At 48.4% G+C, this 20,028-nt stretch overlaps 1 non-coding gene across 1 annotated transcript; it reads right to left on the reverse strand.

The window, feature by feature from the left end:
- Positions 1 to 19,352: 19,352 nt before the first annotated feature.
- On the reverse strand, positions 19,353 to 19,459 carry LOC133753862 (U6 spliceosomal RNA). Its single transcript, XR_009865103.1, has one exon. It is a non-coding gene; the product is annotated as a U6 spliceosomal RNA (small nuclear RNA).
- Positions 19,460 to 20,028: the final 569 nt, after the last annotated feature.

Here is a 20,028-nt window from a genome sequence, read left to right on the forward strand (position 1 = left end):
GGGGCATGAAGTCCTCAGGTACAGGGATAGCCTTTTTGGGGTGTTGTGCAGGTCTAGGCTGACACTGACATTTGCAGGTCCCTGAGAGGCCTCTGTGGCTCCCCACGCTAACAGGTCCAAAGCCACTTTCCTAAATCTGGACTCAAGGCCCTTTCTGGCAGTGCAACAGCAGCCTCCCTCCATCCCATTCTTCCTCATGACTCAGTTTATGGTGCCCCCCCCCAACTCATAGAGCTTGGAAGGTACTTCAAAAATGTTGTGGAAAACTTAAGTTAAAAGATAAGCTCATTTGGTGCAAAATTTTTTTTGGAAATCCATGTGTGGGAAGGATCTTCAAAAGGTTTATGGCAGTCTGTATTATAAAAAATTATGCATGGCTTTCACAAGTTTCTTGCACCAAAATAAACTTATTGTTCAACTCTGTTTTCTATGAGTTTTTAAAAAATACCCTGAGATTTCACACCTCCAGACCTGGAGCACCTTCCAACCTGTTGATTAGGGCCAGCCCCTACTTGCCTTTAAAACTCAACAATTCTAACCTCCATCCATTGCATTCATTCATTAAAAAAAAAAGATTTATTTATTTATTTGAAGGGCAAAGTGAAAAAAAGAGAGAGAGAGAGAGAGAGAGAGAGAAAGAAAGAGATCTTCCATCCACTAGTTTACACCTGAAATGTCCTAGCAGCTGGGGCCGGGGCAGTTCAAAACCAGGAGCCTAGAACTCCATGCAGTTCTCCCATGTGGGTGGTAGAGGACCAAGCACTTGAGCCATTTCCTGCTTCCTGCCAGAGTGTGCATCAACAGGAAACTGGATCAGAGTTGGAATGAATAAGAAATCAATAATGTCTTATGTCATTTTGCCTCTGGGATTTTTCAAAGTGTCTTATATGTGTTATTAGCTCAGTAACATTCACAGATGACCCCACGAGGTCAATTGTCCCTACCTTACTGATGGGGAAGCTGAGGCCCAGAGACGCTTAGGTAACTTGTCTGAGTCACACAGCTTCTGAGTGGTGGAGCTGAGGCCAATTATATGAGGGCTAGTTCCTTGTGGGGGCCAAGAGGAACTGCTCCTGCCCCTCCTCTCTCTGCCCCCAGATCTGTCCTCTTTACCTCTACATCAGGAAAGGCTGAACTGCTATATTCGCTGGTTAGTTTCTAAGTTGACATTTACAAGTTGTATACAATGGTCTTTCCATGTCTGTGGGGGACCCACCAGGATATTATGTTCTGCAGGTGCTCAACTCCTTTAGTGGGGGCTGGTATTGTGGTGTAGTGGGTTAAGTTCCTGTCTGTAATGCTGGCATCCCACATGGGCAATGGTTTGAATCCTGGCTGCTCCACTTCTGATCGAGCTCCCTGCTAATGGCCTGGGAAAGCATGGGAGGATGGTCCAAGTGCTTGGGCCCCTGCACCCACGAGAGAGACCCAAAAGAGGCTTCTGGCTCCTGGCTTTGGCCCAGATCCTGCTATTGTGGCCATTTGGGGAGTGAACCAGTGCATGTAAGTCTCTCTTTCTCTGTAACTCTGCCTTTCAGATAAATAAAAATCTTGTAAAGGTTCTTAAAAAATGGCTTAGTGTTTGCATAGAGCCTGTGCCCATCCTTCTGTATACTTGAAATCATCTCTGGATAACTTACAATATGTAGTACAAGGTCAGTGCTTTGTAAATCATTGTTATACTGTATTGTTTAAGAAATAGTGACAAGAGGGGCTGGCGCTGTGGCATAGCGGGTAAAGCCAACGCCTGCAGTGCTGGCATCCCATATGGATGCCAGATGGAGTCCCGGCTGCTCCACTTCTGATCTAGCTCTCTGCTATGGCAGTATAAGATGGCCCAAGTCGTTGGGCCCCTGCCACGTGGGAGACCTGGAAGAAGCTCCTGGCTCCCAGCTTCGGATTGGCCCAGCTCTGGTCATCGTGGCCAATTGGGTAGTAGTGAACCAGTGGATGGAAGACCTCTCTCTTTGCCTCTGCCTCTCTCTAACTCTGCCTTTCAAATAAAATAAATTAAAAAAAAATAGTGACAAGAAAAATGAGTATACATGTTCAGTATAATTTTTTCCAAATATTTTCTTTTAACAATATTTACTATATTAATTGAAAGACAGACATGCAAAGAGAGAAAAGCAGACATAAAGAGTTTTCCCATCTGTTGATTCACTCCCCAAATGCTCACAATAGTCAAGGCTGGACCAGGCCAAAGCTGGGAGCTGGGAATTAATTTTTATTTTTTTTTGGACAGGCAGAGTGGATAGTGAGAGAGAGAGACAGAGAGAAAGGTCTTCCTTTTTGCCGTTGGTTCACCCTCCAATGGCCACTGCAGACGGCGCATCGTGCTGATCCGAAGCCAGGAGCCAGGTGCTTCTCCTGGTCTCCCATGCGGGTGCAGGGCCCAAGCACTTGGGCCATCCTCCACTGCCTTCCCGGGCCATAGCAGAGAGCTGGCCTGGAAGAGGGGCAACCGGGATAGAGTCCGGCACCCTGACCAGGACTAGAACCCGGTGTGCTGGCACCGCAAGGCGGAGGATTAGCCTGTTAAGCCACGGCGCCGCCGGCTCGGGAATTAATATTAATGCAGGTCTCCCATGTGGGTGGTATGGACACAACCACTTGAGCTATCACCTGCTGTCCCCTGGCGCCCCCCCCCCCCCCACCAGTGTGCACATAGCAGGAAGCTGGAATGAGGAGCTGAGCCAGGACTGAGACTCAGGCACTCGACGATGGAATGTGGGCATCCCACATGGTATCTTAACCATTGTGCCAATGTCTGCCCCCTTCCAAATGCTTTTAGTTTGAGCTTGGTTGAGGCCATGGGTGTGGAAGCTGTGGATATGAGGGCTGACTGTATTTTCTCTTCTTTCCAAATAGCTGACAGGTTTCAGATTCATGCTTGCCTCTAAATAAATCTAAAGCAGCTTTTTTTTGTTACTTTAGTCTTTAATAGAATCATTTTCCCATCCTGCAATATAGTGGTTTATAACTTATTTTCACATTCTTCCTATTGCTGGATTACTCTGCTGGCCTTCGTCAGTAATTTGGAGCTGGTTTATTTTGCCTTTTCCATAAAATTTATTTATGTATTTATTTGAAAGGCAGAGCATTAGAGCGTGAGTGACAGAGGGTTTGGGATCTTTCATCCACCGTGGAACTTCCACAGCGTGAGCTTCCATTCACTCCCAAGATGGCCACAAGAACCATGGCTGGATCAGGCCAAAGCCAGAAGCCAGGAACTCCACCCTGGTCTCCCATGTGGGTGGCAGGGGCCCAAGCACCCTTCCCAGGCGCATAAGCAGGAAGCTGGATGAGAAAGAGTATCAAGAACTTGAACCTTAACCCTCTGTGCCACCATATCCACCCCTTTTTGGTTTTGTATCCCCTAAGCTCTGGCTTTGCTGCCCTGGATATCAGTACCTGCTGAGGTGATGACCTCAGTGGTAATCTGTTCTCCTGCTCCTTCAGACAGACTTTTAAAAAAATTCTAGTAGGCTCAATGTTGTTGTTGTTGTTTTAAGATTTATTTATTTGTTTGTTTGAAAGGCAGAGTTAGAGGCAGAGAGAGAAGACTTCCATCTGCTGGCCCACTCCCCAGATGGCTGCAACACCCAGAGCTGGGTTGATCCGAAGCCAGGAGCCAGGAGCTTCTTTCGGGTCTCCCACGTGGGTGCAGGGGCCCAAGCACTCAGGCCATCTCCCACTGCTTTCCTGGGCCATAGCAGAGAGCTGGATCAGAAGAGGAGAAGCCAAGACTTGAACTGGCCCATGCAGGGGATGCTGGCACTGTAGGTGGCGGCTTTACCTGCTTTGCCACAGCACTGACTCTCTTCAAAGGGACTTCAAACCAAAAAAACCTCAATCCAGCTTTTCTGGGTGTTCTCAGCAAAAGCGCTGGTCTGATGGCAGTCAGTGCACCACAGCTGGGTGGGCACCAGGACCCAGTATGCGCCTGGTAGTAACTTATACCCACCTCATACTCCAAAGCTGCCAGGGGTCACAGATGGAGAATCATGTGCTGCTCTTATCTTGTGCCTTCTCTTATTTGGGGAAGATGTTGCCTATAAGATCCTGATCCCTACCTTCCAATCCCCAAGTAGGCAGTAAGACATGGGGGTGTCTTCCATTCTCTGGGCACCACCATGTAATTGAGTCCATGGACGACAGGCAGGCGTGGGGAGGTTGCTAATGCTGCTCTTTAAGACCACAGTAGGGCCAAGAGGGCAACACTTAGGTTGCCGCACCATCCTGCCCGACCTTCACGGCCCTCTGTACCTCTGCCTGAGGGGTGCTCCCTGGGACAGCCCCACCTCAGCAGGTGTCCTCTCCCAACCCTCAGACTCCGTGCTCCCTTTTCAATAGGAAGCATTGAGGAGGCTTCCTTTCACCACCCTGAAATGACACGCGTGTAAGTCACAAGCCTTGGCGCAGTGGGGCTGTGCCCCCTCCCCCTGCATCTCAACCTTTGCCCTTTGACTGTTGAAGCCCTCCAGTTGCCGTGACAACCAGACTGCCCACCAGGAGCTCCCAAAACACCCCCAGGGCAGGTGGGAAGTGCACCAGTGTCTGGTTCGTGCGGTATCCCCACGACCTAGCACAAGCCCCCACGTGCAACAGGAAAGTGCTCCGTCCAGACAGCTACCCTGTAACCTACTGCCCTCTTCCCTCAAGCCTTCCCTGCCCTCCATCACGTCCCTGCCTGGGGAGAGAAAGAAAAATAACTGAGTGCGCAAAGCCAGTCCCCTCCCACTGCTCTCTGATGCTTGGGGCACTGACGCTAGGGGCAAATGCATGCCATGGGAGCCCTCGGGCCGGGTGGGGTGGGGTGGGGTGAGCACAGAGACAGGGGCACTGACCTAGGGACAAATGCGTGGGGTGGGGTGAGCACAGAAACACCTGGAGGGCAGGGAATGGCTCAGAGCTTAGAGCCTCGGGCTCTGGCCCGGCTGTCTCAGCAGCGTGCCTTCTGGTACCTTCTCAGAGCCTCAGTCCTCCAGTCCACAAGTGAAGATAACAGCAGTTAAGGTTGTTTGTGAAGGCTCAGTGAGGCAACTCATGCAGGGTGATTAGGACAGGTCTGGGCACGTTGTGACTGCGTTACTGTCGGTTTATGAAATAGCTGAGTAACCAATGATCTCCCTTCCGCCAGTATCCGCCCCCCCCTCCCAAGCCCTTCCTCATCTTCCTCCATCAGATTTGCGGGTCGCACCACCACTGGCAATGGTCAAGCACCGAGCACCCAGCACCACGCTCCCACTGCCCTTTCTCTACTTTCCCCTGCGGCAAAGCGCCTCTCACGCAGCCATCCCGTGAGACCCGGACTCCGCCAGCTGTGTCACGAGCTCCAGGAGCCCTCCCCGCCAACCCGGGACCCCACCCACCACATGGGTCCCGCCCTACTGCCCCTCCTGCACAGCAAAATACCGGCTCTGCGAGCTCCAACTCGGACCAGCCGGGGAAGCAGGGGTCCCACCGAGCCCTGCACTGCCTACGCCCTCACTCCCCACCAGCGCTCCTTGCACCCCAATCTTTGCAGTCCCAGGAGTACCCACACCTCAGTCTGTGCGCTCACAACAGTGCCCACAGCCGAGTGTGCGGCTCCAGGCGTGCCCACTCCCCTGCCTGTGGGACCCCCAAAACGATAATGGGACAGCCTGGACTGGACCACGTGGGCACGGGGGAGGGACGCAGAAATGGAACAGTCCACCCGGAAGCGTAGCCCTGCGGAGGGAGGGGCACCTTGGAATGTGCCATTGTACTTCCGGGGGGGGGGAGAAATATGGAATTCAGGTGACGAAACCTCACTCCGTACCGGAATCCGCCCTCTTGTTCCAAAGACCACATTCTGATCTGGTGAGTGACTCAAGACTCTGGCTGTCCTCAATCTCTGGTAGGTCTTCGGTGTCTTTCACTTCCGCCATATTAACCTGTCCCCCCCACCCTGATTCTTTAACTTTGAACCATCTCTCGACGTACAGGAGCAGGCAATTAATTTAGGGCCAGGCCCTTCGTGGCCTCTGATTGGTCGATTACCAATTCTGGTCCTCGCTGCTCTCCGTAGCGTCCAGACCTCAGGAATAACGTAACCCCGCCTCTGCTAGTGCGCACTGGTCTCCAATTGGCCACTGCTTTGGGGGCATGCGCGGTGGTGTCTGACCCGTGATGGGTTACCGCGAGTGCCGGGCTGTGCGGGTTTAGGGTAGTGGGTTCAGGTATAGAGTAGGATGATTCACTTGTGAAAAGACAGACTAGGATAGTTATAGTTGGAAGTTAATGAGCTTATTCATCAGGGTCGCGCTTCCATTGTAACTTCTGTAAGAAACCCAATGGGGCTTTCTTGTCCGAGCCCGCTCGTTCTTAAATTCACTTATTCTCTGGTTTCTCAAAACAACTACAAAAAAATTGCCTTGAGTTTGGATGTGCGAGAATTGCACAGGGACGGTGGGTGTCTGGTTGTCCCAACACAGAAAACCTCAGAGAGGACACTGAGTGGTCTTCATATACAATGTAGTAGAGTTATATAAATTGAACTCCTGACAAAACGGCTGCAAAGTGTTGAGCAGTTACAAAGCCCCACAAGGCAGGGCTTTTGAGAAAGCACGTTTGGAAGGAGGAACGCTTTCCTGTCACAGAGTGATAGCTTTGGATCATTAGCACTGACCACATGGGAAAGGATCGCTGTCACTTCATACACATCGTGGGTGATGTAGTAAATTAACCTATTTTGAAATTTTCAACTTTACATTCGTCGTATTTTTTTTTAAAGATTTCATTTTATTTACTTGAGAGGTGGAGTTACAGAGAGAGGTGGAGACAGAGAGGTCTTCTATCCACTGGCTCACTCCCCAAATGGCCACAATGGCTGGAGCTGGGCCGACTGAAGCCAGGAGCCAGGTACTTCTTCCTGGTCTCCCACGCGGGTGCAGGGGCCCAAGCACTTGGGCCATCCTCCACTGCCTTCCCGGGCCACAACAGAGAGCTGGACTGGAAGAGGGGCAACTGGGACCAGAACCTGCACCCATATGGGATGCCGGCGACACAGGCGGAGGATTAACCTAGTGAGCCACGGCGCCGGCCCCTGTATATATTTGTTAAAATATGGGTATATATTATGTGCAGTTTCCAAAGTATCTAAATATGTGTTCCTAAGTGATACATATTTATTAATATGCTAGCCCAAACTAAGAAAGTACTGAGCAGCTGGGGTGCTGCTGAAGCAAATACCTAGAAGTGTTGATGTGGCTCTAGAACTGGGTAAAGGATAGAGGCTGGAGTGTTTGGAGGCACAAGCTAGACGTAGGGAAAGGGAAAGCTTCTTACAAAAGAAAAGGTATATTTAAAGTCCAGTGCTGTGGCATAGCAGGTAAAGCCGCCGCCTGCAGTTGCCAGCATCTCATATGGGTGCCAGTTAGAGTCCCGGCTTCTCCACTTCCCATCCAGCTCTCTGCTGTGGCCTGGGAAAGCAGTAGAAGATAGCCCAAGTCCTTGGGTCCCTGCATCCATGTGAGAGACCTGGAAGAAGCTCCTGGTTCTTGACTTCTGATCAGTTAAGCTCCAGCCATTGTGGCCGTTTTGGGAGTGAACCAGCGGATGGAAGACCTCTCTCTCTCCCTTTCTCTGTCTATATCTCTGCCTTTCAAATAAATAAGTAAATCTTTTTTAAAAAACTCTGATCTTAGGGGCCGGTACTGTGGTGTATTAGGTTAAGCCTCTGCCTCCAGCATGGCATCCCATATAAAAAAAATACATTTATTATGTTTGAATAGCAGAAGGAGAGAGAAAACTACCTTCCATCCCCTGGTTCACTTCTCAGATGACCACAACAGCTTGGGCAATGGTTGGGGCTGGACCAGGCTGAAGCCAGAAGCCTGAAACTCCATCTGGGTTCCTCCCCCCCACCCCCGGGTAGGAGGGGACAAAGTACTTGTCTCTACTGCTTTTCCAGGCTCATTAGCTCGGAGCCGCATTGAAAGCGAAGCAGCCAGGTGTTCAGCCATGGCTACTGTATGGGATGTGAGTCTCCCAGGTAGTGCCTTAAGCCACTACACCACAATGCTGGCCCACCAAATTGTTTGCTCTAAGTGAAAAGTTGACAGTTTTTCTTTCTTTCTTTCTTTTTTTTTTGACAAGCAGAGTGGATAGTGAGAGAGAGAGAGAGACAAAGAGAAAGGTCTTCCTTTGCCGTTGGTTCACCCTCCAATGGTTGCTGCGGCCGGCGCGCTGCGCTGGCGCACCATGCTGATCCGATGGCAGGAGCCAGGAGCTTATCCTGGTCTCCCATGGGGTGCAGGGCCCAAGCACTTGGGCCATCCTCCACTGCCCTCCCTGGCCACAGCAGAGAGCTGGCCTGCAAGAGGGGCAACCGGGACAGAATCCGGTGCCCTGACCGGGACTAGAACCTGGTGTGCCGGCGCCGCAAGGCGGAGGATTAGCCTAATGAGCCATGGCACCGGCAGACAGTTTTAATTTAATACAGAACAAGGGAAAGGTTATATGTTGAAATCCCTAAATCTACCTTAAGAATGAATCTTCTGCTGTGAATAACCTAGCAGTTGAGATCTGGTTGGGAAGCTCATATCTGGTATCAGAGTGCCGCGGTTCGAGTCCCAGCTCTGCTCTTCACTCTAACTTCCTGCTAAGGCAGACCCTGGGAGAAAGCAAGTGATAACTTAAGGTCCCTCTCACTCACATGGGGGACCTGGATGGGTTCCTGGTTCCAGTCCTGGCCAATGTGGCCATTTGGGGAGTGAAATGGTAGGTGCTCTCTCTCTCTCTCTCTCTCTCTCTCCCTCCCTCCTTCTCTCTTCCCCTTCTTTCCTCCTTCTCTCCCTCTCCCTCCATCCTTTCCTCTCTCTCAGAGTCTTCTATCTGTGAAATTATGAAGGAAAGAGAAATTCACACTAGTTTTGCTGTCATTCTTAACAGCTAAAAGTTCAGGCCACAGGGCGTAAGTGCTTAGTTAAGCTAGAAAAGTTAATAAATTTAGGCCGGCGCTGTGGCTTACTAGGCTAATCCTCTGCCTTGCCGCGCCGGCACACCGGGTTCTAGTCCCGGTTGGGGCACCGATCCTGTCCCGGATGCTCCTCTTCCAGGCCAGTTCTCTGCTGTGGCCAGGGAGTGCAGTGGAGGATAGCCCAGGTCCTTGGACCCTGCACCCCATGGGAGACCAGGAGAAGCACCTGGCTCCTGCCATTGGATCGGCGCGGTGTGCCGGCCGCAGCGTGCCTACCGCGGCGGCCATTGGAGGGTGAACCAACGGCAAAAGGAAGACCTTTCTCTCTGTCTCTCTCTCACTGTCCACTCTGCCTGTCAAAAAAAAAAGTTAATAAATTTGTGGGTGGAAGACATGAGCAGAAAATATGTTCAGATTGACGGCAATGGGTTGTGCCAGAACACATTGATCCCACATGAAGAAAACTTTGGCAAGGAATACCCCCAGACTCAGTCAGGAGGCAGAGCCAGGAAAGGAGGGGAAAGCATGGCCCAGAGCTTTTATTGTGGCTTTTTTGGGAGGGAATGGGTGAGACAGCTAGACAGTATGCTGAGGAGAATTATTAGCACTGGATAGTTTGAATAATTTTGGTGGCCTATGAGGTAGCCCTAATTGACTGGTACCTGGGGTGATTTAGGGCTGGGAGGATATTGGCTTGGTATATAAGAGAAAAACTAGAGATGGTTGAATGGTTGGCTTGCATATCAAAGGTATGCTCAAGGTCAAATTATTTCCTGTATTCAGGAATTAGTTATTTCTGGAAGGAATGGTCTCTCCCGGATTAACAAGGCCCCAAGATATGAAAGCATTGTAAAATACAGAGAAAATTTAAAAACATGAGGCAAAGCAGAGCAGCCGGGACTATGAAGCAGTGCCCATAAGCTGCTGTGCCACAATACTGGCTCCCAGTGTGTTGGGTTTTCACCATTCTACTAGATGTATAGTGGTATTTGATTGCTGTTTCAATTTGCAATTCTCTAATGGCATACGATGTTGAGCATTTTTTCATGTGCTTATTTGCCATCTGTACATCTTCTTTGATGTCATGTCTGTTCAGATCTTTTGCTCATTTTTAACTCGAGTTGTTCATGTTCTTGTTGATTTTTTAAGAGTTCTTTGCGGGACTGGCGCTATGGCATAGCGGGTAAAGCCACTGCCTGCAGTGCCGGCATCCCATATGGGCATTGGTTTGTGTCTTGGTTGCTCCACTTCTGATCCAGCTCTCTGTTATGGCCTGGGAAAGAAGTAGAACACGGCCCAAGTCCTTGGGCCCCTGCACCCACATGGGAGACCCAGAAGAAGCTCCTGGCTCCTGGCTTCAGATTGGAGCAGCTTCAGCCATTCCAGCCAACTGGGGAGTGAACCAGTGGATGAAAGACCTCTCTCTCTCTCTCTCTCTCTCTCTCCGCCTCTTCTCTCTCTCTCTTTCTCTGTACAACTCTGACTTTCAAATAAAATAAGCAAATCTTAAAAAAAAAGAGTGCTTTACAATTTTGGATAAGTCTTTATGAGATATATGTTTTGCAAATTCAAGTATTTTCTCCCAAGCTGTTGCTTGTCTTCTGTTTCTCTTGATCCTCTTTATTTTTTAAGGGAAAATCAGCCACTTCTGAACCATTCTTTGCAGTCCAAACGAAAAGAAAATGTCTACAGGGCAGTGTGTGGTGGTGAAGAAGGGGCTCTGGAATCAGCTTGGATTTGAATTCTAATTCTGCTACTTCCTCACTGTGGGAGTTAATGTCTCTGTACCATACTTTGCTCTTCTTTTTTTTTTTTAATTTTATTTATTTATTTGAGAGGTAGAGTTACAGACAGAGAAAGGGAAAGGCAGAGAGAAAGAGGTCTTCTAACCTCTGGTTCACTCCCCAAATGGCCACAAAAGCCACTACTGGGCTGATCTGAAGCCAAGAGCTTCTTCCAGGTCTCCCACACAGGTGCAGGGGCCCAAAGACTTGGGCCATTTTCTACTGCTTTCCCAGGCCATAGCAGAGAGCTGGATCAGAAGAGGAGCAGCCGGGACTTGAACCAGTGCCCACATGGGATGCCAGCACTGCAGGCAATGGCTTTACCCACTACACCACAGCACTGGCCCCCTTTCTTCATCTTTTTTCTTTAAGATTTATTTTATTTATTTGAAAGAGTTACAGAGAGAAGTAGAGACAGAGAGAGAGGTCTTCCATCCTCTGGTTCACTCCCCAAATGGCTGCAACGGCTGGGGCTGGGTCGATATGAAGCCAGGAGCCAGGAGATTCTTCTGGGTCTCCCATGTGGGTGCAGGGCCCCAAGGACTCGGGCCATCTTTTACTGCTTTCCCAGGCCGTACACTAGAAAGTGACTCAGCATTTTGAATTTGGATCTTTTCCAAGGGCAGAGGTATGTAGTTTATCCTCTCTCATTTAGCTCCCTGTCAGCCTGTGATCATAGGGGTCCACAGTGTACTGTGTTGCTAACCTGGGATGTGCCTTGGGTTAGGGATACTCCATGCATATTTGGCTTATGACATTTTCAATTCACAATGGGTTTGTTAGGCTCTAAGCCTTCGGCAAATGGAGAAACACCTGTGCCTTGGGTTTCTACTTCTGTTAGGAGGGGTTTTTACACATTGGGCTGAGGATGGATTTATTCACTAATCATGTTTTCTATTTGCTCTCTTTAAATGTTTATTCATTTTTTGTATTTGAAATTCAGAGTGCTAGCGAGAATAAGACAGACAGAGAGAAAGAGAGAGGGCTTCCACTGGTTGGTTCATCTCCCAGATGCCCTCAGCATCCAGGGTTAGGCCAGGCTGAAACCAGGAGCTAAGAATTCCATTCAGGTCTCCCACATTGATGGCAGGGACCTAAGTCCTTGAGCCATATTCTGCCACCTTCCTCAGGATGTGCGTTAGCAGGAAACTGGATCTGAAGTGGAGTAACCAGGACTCAAACCAGCATTCCAACATGGAATTCGGGCATCCTGAGTGCTGTCTGGGAAAGCAGCAAAGGATGGTCCAAGTCCTTGGGCCCCTGCACCCACGTGGGAGACCTGGATGGAGTTCTAAGCTCCTGACCTCAGCCTGGGCCAGTCCCAATCATTGTGGCCCTTTGGGGACTGAAGCAGTAGATGGAAGATCTCTTTGTCTCTCTGCCTCTCACTCTCTCTGTAATTCTACATTTCAAATAAATAAATCTTTGGGGAAAAAAAAAAAAAGAAAATCCAACACACTGGCTACACCAAGTGCTGATGTAGAGGAAGAAGAACTCGTTCAGTGCTGGCAGGAATGCAGAATGGTCCAATCTCTTTGGAAGACAGTTTGGTGGTATCTTAGAAAGAAAGAAACATACTCTTGGCCGATGCTGTGGCGTAGTGGGCTAAGCCTCCACCTGCAGTGCCAGCATCCCATATGGGTGCCAGTTCATATCCTGGCTACTTCACTTCTGATCCAGCTCTCTGCTATGGCCTGGGAAAGCAGCAGAAGATGACCCAAATGCTTGGGCCCCTGCCCCCACATGAAAAGACCCAGAAAAAACTCCAGGCTCATGGCTTCATATCGACCCAGCCCCAGCCGTTGCAGCCATTTGGGGAGTGAACCAGAGGATGGAAGACTCCCCCATCTTTCTCCCTCTCTCTGTCTGTAACTCTACTTCTCAAGGAAATAAATAAATATTTTTTAAAAAAGAGAGAAAGAAAGAAACACACTCTTACCATACCATCCAGCAATAGCAATTCTTGGTATTTACCTAAATGACTTGAAACTGTATATTTATATGAAAACCTGCACACAAATGTTCATAGGAGCTTTATTTATAATTACCAACATTGGGAATCAAGGAAGATGTTCTTAGGCCAGATGGATAAACTGTGGTACATCCAGATGATGGGATATTACTCAGTACTAGAAGGCAATGAGCTAACAAGCCATGAAAAGACGTGGAGAAGATATAGATGCATATTAATGAGTTAAAGAAGCAAGTCTGAAAAGGGTGCATGCTGTATTATTCTAACTGTAACTATATGCCATGCAGGTAGGGGCAAAAATACAGAGAGTGTAAAACAGTCAGGGGTGATGGGGGAGGGAGGGCTCCATAGGTGGAGCACAGAGGATTTTAGAGCAGTGAAACTTATTCTGCAAGACACAGTAATGGTGGATCCAGGTCATGGTGCCTTTCTCAAAACTTACAGGATGCACGACACCAAGAGTGAACTGTAATGTAAACTATGGGTGGTGGGTGAAAATGCTGTGTTGAGGAGGCTCATCCCTCGCAACAAGTACACCTGCCCGGAGGAGGACATTGATTGTGGGGGAGCCTGTGCAGGTGTGGGGGCAAGCAAGCATGTGAGAAGCCTCTGCACTTGCTACTCGGTTTTGCTGTGAACTTCACACTGATCTGCAAAATGAAGTCTATCTTTTTAAAAGGTTTATTTACTTATTTATTTGAAAGGCAGAACAGAGACAAAGAGAGAGGCAGAGAGGGACTGCTGGTTCACTCCCCATATGGCCACAAGAGCTGGGGCTAGGGCTGGGCCACACCGAAGCCAGGAGCCTGGAACTCCATCTGGGTCTCTCATGTGAGTGGCAAGGGTGCAGATATTCAAGACTGTCTTCCACTGCCTTCTCAGGCACATTAACAAGGAGCTGGATCCGAAGTGGAGCAGCCGAGACTCAAACTGGTGCTCACGTAATGGGATGCTGGCGTCACAGACAGTGGCTTAACCTGCTGCCCCACAACGTCAGATCCTAAAAACAAGAATTTCAAAACAGTGATGCTGTGGTCATTTTAACCCTACAGGCAGTGTGAGGTTATAAGCCAAGCTATTCTTATAGATGGCGTGTGGTCATGATCAGGATGCCTTGTGGCAAACTGCTCCCTTGAAAACGAAAACACTCTGAACTGTAAACTTGGGAGCATTCATCAAGCTGGATGAATGTACAGCCAAAGAACACTGTCCGCCTGTTCTTTCCAATGTAGTTGATGAACAAAGGCAGCCACCACTCTTTTGTCTCCTTCCTGCTATTCCGACCAGAAGAGCGATGCTTAAAGTGGCATGGATGGTGTGTGTTTGACACCATTAATTCTTGTCATGTAGTGTGTTTCCTCTGTCACTTCACAGCATGGAAAAAAGGGTGGAACAAAGACAACCCCAGGGCCTGGCCCTGTTGAGTCTTGACTTTCTGCTAAATTGCTGGCTTTCTAATTGGGCGGCAGCTGGGGAGGATCCCCGCTGCTCCCCAGAGCCTGCTAGGCCCCAGGCAGCCTTTCAACCCCATGTAAGGGAGAGGAAATGACTGGGTCCAGCCAAAGCGCTCTAACCAGAAACTGCATCTGTTAGCTCCCTCCTAGAAGTCGCCTGGGTCCTGGGCGACAGAGAGATCCCTGCTGCCACCCTCTGGGGGAAATGAATTAGCAAAACCAGTGTTTGAAATCAGGCAAAGACATTGGGATCTTACTGAAAATTTGGTCTTCCAGTCAATTCCTTTACTAACTAACCAGTAGCTTGGAATCTTCTGGATAGAAGCAGCATGCATTGCAGGTCATCACCAGCCACTGAATTCTGCCTCTGCTTAGTTGCAGTTATCCAGTGATTCCAAAGAGAAATCTTTTTTCTTTTAAGATTTTTTTTGACAGGCAGAGTGGATAGTGAGAGAGAGAGAGACAGAGAGAAAGGTCTTTTTGCCGTTGGTTCACCCTCCAATGGCCGCTGCAGCCAGCGCATCTCGCTGATCCGAAGCCAGGAGCCAGGCGCTTCTCCCGGTCTCCCATGCAGGTGCAGGGCCCAAGGACTTGGGCCATCCTCCACTGCCTTCCCGGGCCATAGCAGAGAGCTGGCCTGGAAGAGGGGCAACCGGGATAGAATCTGGCGCCCCAACTGGGACTAGAACCTGGTGTGCCGGTGCCGCAAGGCAGAGGATTAGCCTGTTAAGCCATAGCGCCGGCCTTCTTTTAAGATTTATGTATTTATTTTAAAGGCAGAGTTACAGAGAGTCAGAGGCAGAGAGATCTTCTATGCACTGGTTCACTCCCCAAATGGCCACAACAGCCAGAGCTGGGCCGATCTGAAGCCAGGAGCCAGGAACTTCCCGGTCTCCCACGTGGGTGCAGGGGCCCAAGGACTTGGGCCATCTTCTAGTGCTTTCCCAGGTGCATTAGCACGGAGCTAGACTGCAAGTGGAGCAGCCAGGACTCAAACCAGTGCCCAAATAGGATACTGGTGTTGGAGGCAGTGGCTTTACAGCTACTCCTTAATGCCAGCCCTGTCTCCAAATTTCTTGTTCTTTTATCTACCTCTATGTTTATGGGGCCAATGGAGAAAGATAACAAACTTAGGCCACATGACAGAAAATGTAATATCAAATACAGGACATCCACTTTACTTTTTGAAAGATGTATTTATGTATTTGAAAGGCAGAGTTACAGAGTAGGTGGGGAAACCTTCCATTCCCTGGTTCACTCCACAAATGGCTACAACAGTTGAAGCTGGGTTAAGCAGAAACCAGGAGTCAGGAAGTCCATCTGGGTTCTCCCATGTGGGTGCAGGGACCCAAGGACTTGGGCCATCTTCTGCTGACTTTCCAGGCCCATTAGCAGGCAGCTGGATCAGAAGCAGAGAAGCAAGGACTTAAACTGGCACTCCAGTATGGGATAGTGGCATTTCAGGTGGCAGCTTATCACTGTGCCACAATGCTGGCCCCACACCCAATTTATTTTATATATTTATATTTATTTTATTTGGAAGGTTGAGAGAGTGTAAGACAGAGACAGACAGATCTCCCATCCAGTTGTTCACTCTCTTTTTTTTTTTCAAAGATCTATCTATGTATTTGAAAGGCAGAACCACAGAGAGGCAGAGGTAGAGAGATAGAGAGAGTGATAAAGAGAGAGAGAGAGAGGTCTTTCATCCTCTGGTTCACTCTCCAGATGACCGCAATGGCCGTAGCTGTGCCGATCCAAAGCTAGGAGCCAGGAGCCTTCTCCGGGTCTCCCAAGCAGATGCAGGGGCCCAAGGACTTGGGCCATCTTCCACCACTTCCCCAGGCCACAGCAAAGAGCTGGATTGGAAGTAGAGCTGTGGGGGACTCGAATTGGTGCCCTGATGGGATGTCGGCACTGCAAGCAGCAGCTTCTCCCACTACACCACAGTAGTGCCGGCCCCTGGTTTACTCTCCAGGTGTCTGCAGCAGCCGGGGCTGGGCCGGATCGAAGACAGGAGTCTGAAACTCAATCCACATTTGTCATGTGAATGGCAGGGACTCAAGCATTTGAACCATTATCTGTTGCCTCCCAGGGGGCACATTAGCAGGAAGCTGGACTTCAACCCAGGCATCTCAGTACTGCATGCTGGTGTCCCAAGTGGCATCTTAATCACTGTGCCAAAGGCTCACCCCAGAAGATCCAGTTTCTAAGTCCTCAGCTCCGAGTGGCTGGACATTCCTGCTGCCCCCTGGAACACCGTACTGCCCCATGGTCTCTCAGGCTTCCTTCCGCACTTCCCATTTCTTTGCTTTATTCCTCAACAATTGCTTCTGCCATTTCTTTCTTTATTTTTAGATTTATTTTTATTTATTTGAAAGAGTTACAGAGAGAGGGAGAGGGAAAAAGAAAGGGAGAGGTCTTTGATTATCTGGTTCATTCCCCAAATGGCAACAACGGCCAGAGCTGAGTTGATCTGAAGCCAGGAGCCAGAAGCTTCTTTCTGGTCTCCCACATGGGTGCAGGGGCCCAAGGACTTGGGCCATCTTCTACTGCTTTCCCAGGCCACAGCAGAGATCTGGATTGGAAGTGGAGCAGCTGGGACTCGAACTGGCGCCCGTTTGGGATGCTGGCACTGCAGGCCGTGGCTTTACCCACCACGCCACAGCACCGGCCCTGGATTACTATTCTGAACTCCTTCTTAGGGTGGCTGTGAGGAGGGCCAGGAAGGACATCCATATTTATTACACAGCACCTGGAGCTGGCAGACAAGGAGGTACCCAGCCTCCACATCCTGAATCCTGCATAGTCTTGAGGCTGCGTGAAGGAACAGCTTGCCTGGGCACATTTCTTCTTAAATTCCACAAGTGCAGTTTTCCAGTACCCTGCTGATAACGTCAAGTGACCCCCTGAGATCATGCCTACCCGCCTGTACTCCAGCTGTCCGGAGACAGGCCTCTGGTGTTCAGAAAACTGAAGCTACGGCTGGGTCAGCATCCAGATTCCAGTTTGGTTGTGGATATGTATGGTCAGTGAGCTCAGTAAAATTGTACAGGTTTATTTTGTGTTGGAGAAACTTGTAGCCAGAAGAAAAAAAGATCACTGTGAGATACACACATAATAGAATGATTAAAGCAAATCATGCTGATGGTACCACATACTGGCAAGGAAGTGGAGAAATTGGATGACATATACATTTGCGGCTGGGAGAGCAAAATACATCCATTCTGGAAAAGGGTTTGCAACTTTTTTTTGTTTTTATGTTTCAAAAAATCTTTAACTCAAAATTTTTAAAGATTTATTTTATTTATTTGAAAGGCAAAGTTACAGAGAGAGGGAGAGGGAGAGGGAGAGAGGGAGAGAGGGAGAGAGAGAGAGAGAGAGAGAGAGAGAAAGATCGATCTTCCATCCTCTGGCTCACTCCCCAAATAATGGCAGACTGAAGCCAGGAGCCTGGAACTCCATCCCGGTCCCCCATTTGCGTGGCAGGAGCCCAAGCATTCGGGTCATCATCAGCTGCCTTCCTAGGTGCATTAGCAGGGAGCTGGATGGCAAGTGGAGCAGTTGGGATTCCAACCTGTGCTCATATGAGATGCCATCATTACAAGTGGTAGCTTAACCTGCTATGCCACAATCCTGGCCTCTGTTTCAAAATTTTTTGCACCAAATTAATCTTATATTTAAAAAAAAAGATTTATTTTATTTATTAAAAAGGCAAAGTGAAAGGGAGACAGAGGGAGAGACAGAGAGATTTTCTGTCTACTGAATCATTCCCCAAATGGCCACAGGCCAAAGCCAGGAGCCTGGACCACAGGTAGCAGGGGCCCAAGTGCTTGGGCCATCTTTTGCTGCTTTCCCAGGCACTTCTTTAGCAGGGAGTTGGATCACAAGTGGAGCAGCCGAGAGGACTTGAACCTGTCTCTCTGACATGGGAAGCCAGCATCTTAGGTGGTGGTTTAACGCGCTGTGCTGCAATGGCGGCCCCAGTTTTTTTTTTTTTTTTAATTTCAAAATAGTTTTAAATATACAAAATAAAAATTGGAAGTAGTACAGAGTTTCCGTATGCCCCATACCCAGCTCCCCCTGTTTTCACATATGAGTGTATTTGTTACAGTCTATAAGCCACACCCAATTTCCCCTTGTTATAACATCTCATATTAGTATAATATAGTTGTCACACTTAATGAGCCACACCCAGCTTCCTCTGTTTGTTCAATCTGAATTCCCTGTGTCCCTCTCACCCCTCCCAGCCTCCAGTAGTCATCATCCTCTGTTCAGATTGAGGTTTTTGTTTGTTTTGTTTTTAGCTCCTTCATATAAGGAAGAACACATGGTATTTGTCTTCCTGTGCCTGACTTTCTTCACTTAACATGATGTCTTCTACTTCCATTTTTCTGCAAATGATAAGATGTCATTCTTTTTTAATGGCTGAATAGTTTTCCATTGTGTACGTATATACCACATTTTCTTTATCCGTTCATCTAATGATGGACACTTTGGTTGATTCCATACCTTGGCTCTTGTGAGCAGTGCTGTGATAAACATGGTAGACCAGGTATCTCTTTGATACGATGCGTTTATGCCTTTGGGATTTATACCCAGTAGTGGGATTGCTGGATCCTATGGCAGTTCTATTTCTAGTTTTATTTTTAAGATTTATTTATTTGAGAGGCAGAGTTACAGAGACAGGGAGAGAAAGTGGGAGGGAGAGATCTTCCATCCACTGGTTTACTTCCCAAATGGCCACAACGGCCAACAGCCAAGACTGGGCCAGACCAAAGCCAGGAGGCCTGAACTCCATCCAGGTCTCCCACATGGGTGGCAGGACCCCAAGCACTTGGGCCATCTTCTGCTGCTTTCCCAGGCACATTAGCAGGGAGCTGGATCACAAGCGGAGCAGCTAAGAGTTCAACCTTGCTCATGTGGGATGTTGTTCCACAACGCCTGTTTCTAGTTTTTAAAGAAATCTCCAGAGTGCACTAATTTACATTCCCACCAACAGTATCTAAGTTCCCCTTTCGTGTTTATGAAATGCATGAAGTTCGTATTCCTTAAATAAATAGTTTCTAGGAAAAAAATATTTAAAAAAAGAGTTCCCTTTTCTCCACATCCCTGCCAGTGTTTGTTACTCTCTGTGCTTGGGATAATAACCATTCTTACAGTGGTGAGCTGATAGCTCATTGTGTGTGTGTGTGTGTTTAAGTATAGAACGCTTCACAAATTTGCATGTGATCCTTGCACAGGGGCCACGCTAATCTTCTCTGTATCATTCCAATTTTAGCATATGTGCTGCCGAAGCGAGCACTCATTGTGGTTTTGATTTGTATTTCCCTGATGGTTAGCGATACTGAACGTTTTTTCATATATCTGTCGGCCATTTTTGTATTTCTTCTTCTGAGAGCTGTCTATTTAGGTCCTTTGCCAATTTGTTAACTCGACTGGTTGTTTTTGTTGTTGAATTTTTTTGAGTTCCCAATATATTCTGGATATTAATTTTCTGTCACAGAAGTAGCTTGGAAATATTTTTTTCACATTCTGTCACGTGTTTCCTCATTCTGTTGATTGCTTCTTTTGCTGTGCAGAAGCTACTGAGTTTGATATAATCCTATTTGTCTAGTGTTGCTTTTGTTGCCTGTACTTTTAGAATCTTATCCAAGAAGTCATTGCCTACACCAATGTCTTTTTTTAAAAAAAGATTTATTTATTTATTTGAGTCAGAGTTAACAGAGAGAAAGAGAGAAGCAGAGGCAGAAAGAGAGATTTTCCATCTGCTGGTTCACTCCCTAGTTGGCCACAATGGCCAGAGCTGTGCCAATCCCAAGCCAGGAGCCAGGATCCTCCTCCATGTCTTCCTACGTGAGTGCAGGGACCCAA

Source organism: Lepus europaeus, chromosome X (assembly GCF_033115175.1).
Source record: "Lepus europaeus isolate LE1 chromosome X, mLepTim1.pri, whole genome shotgun sequence".
Classification (NCBI taxonomy): Eukaryota; Metazoa; Chordata; class Mammalia; order Lagomorpha; family Leporidae; genus Lepus; species Lepus europaeus.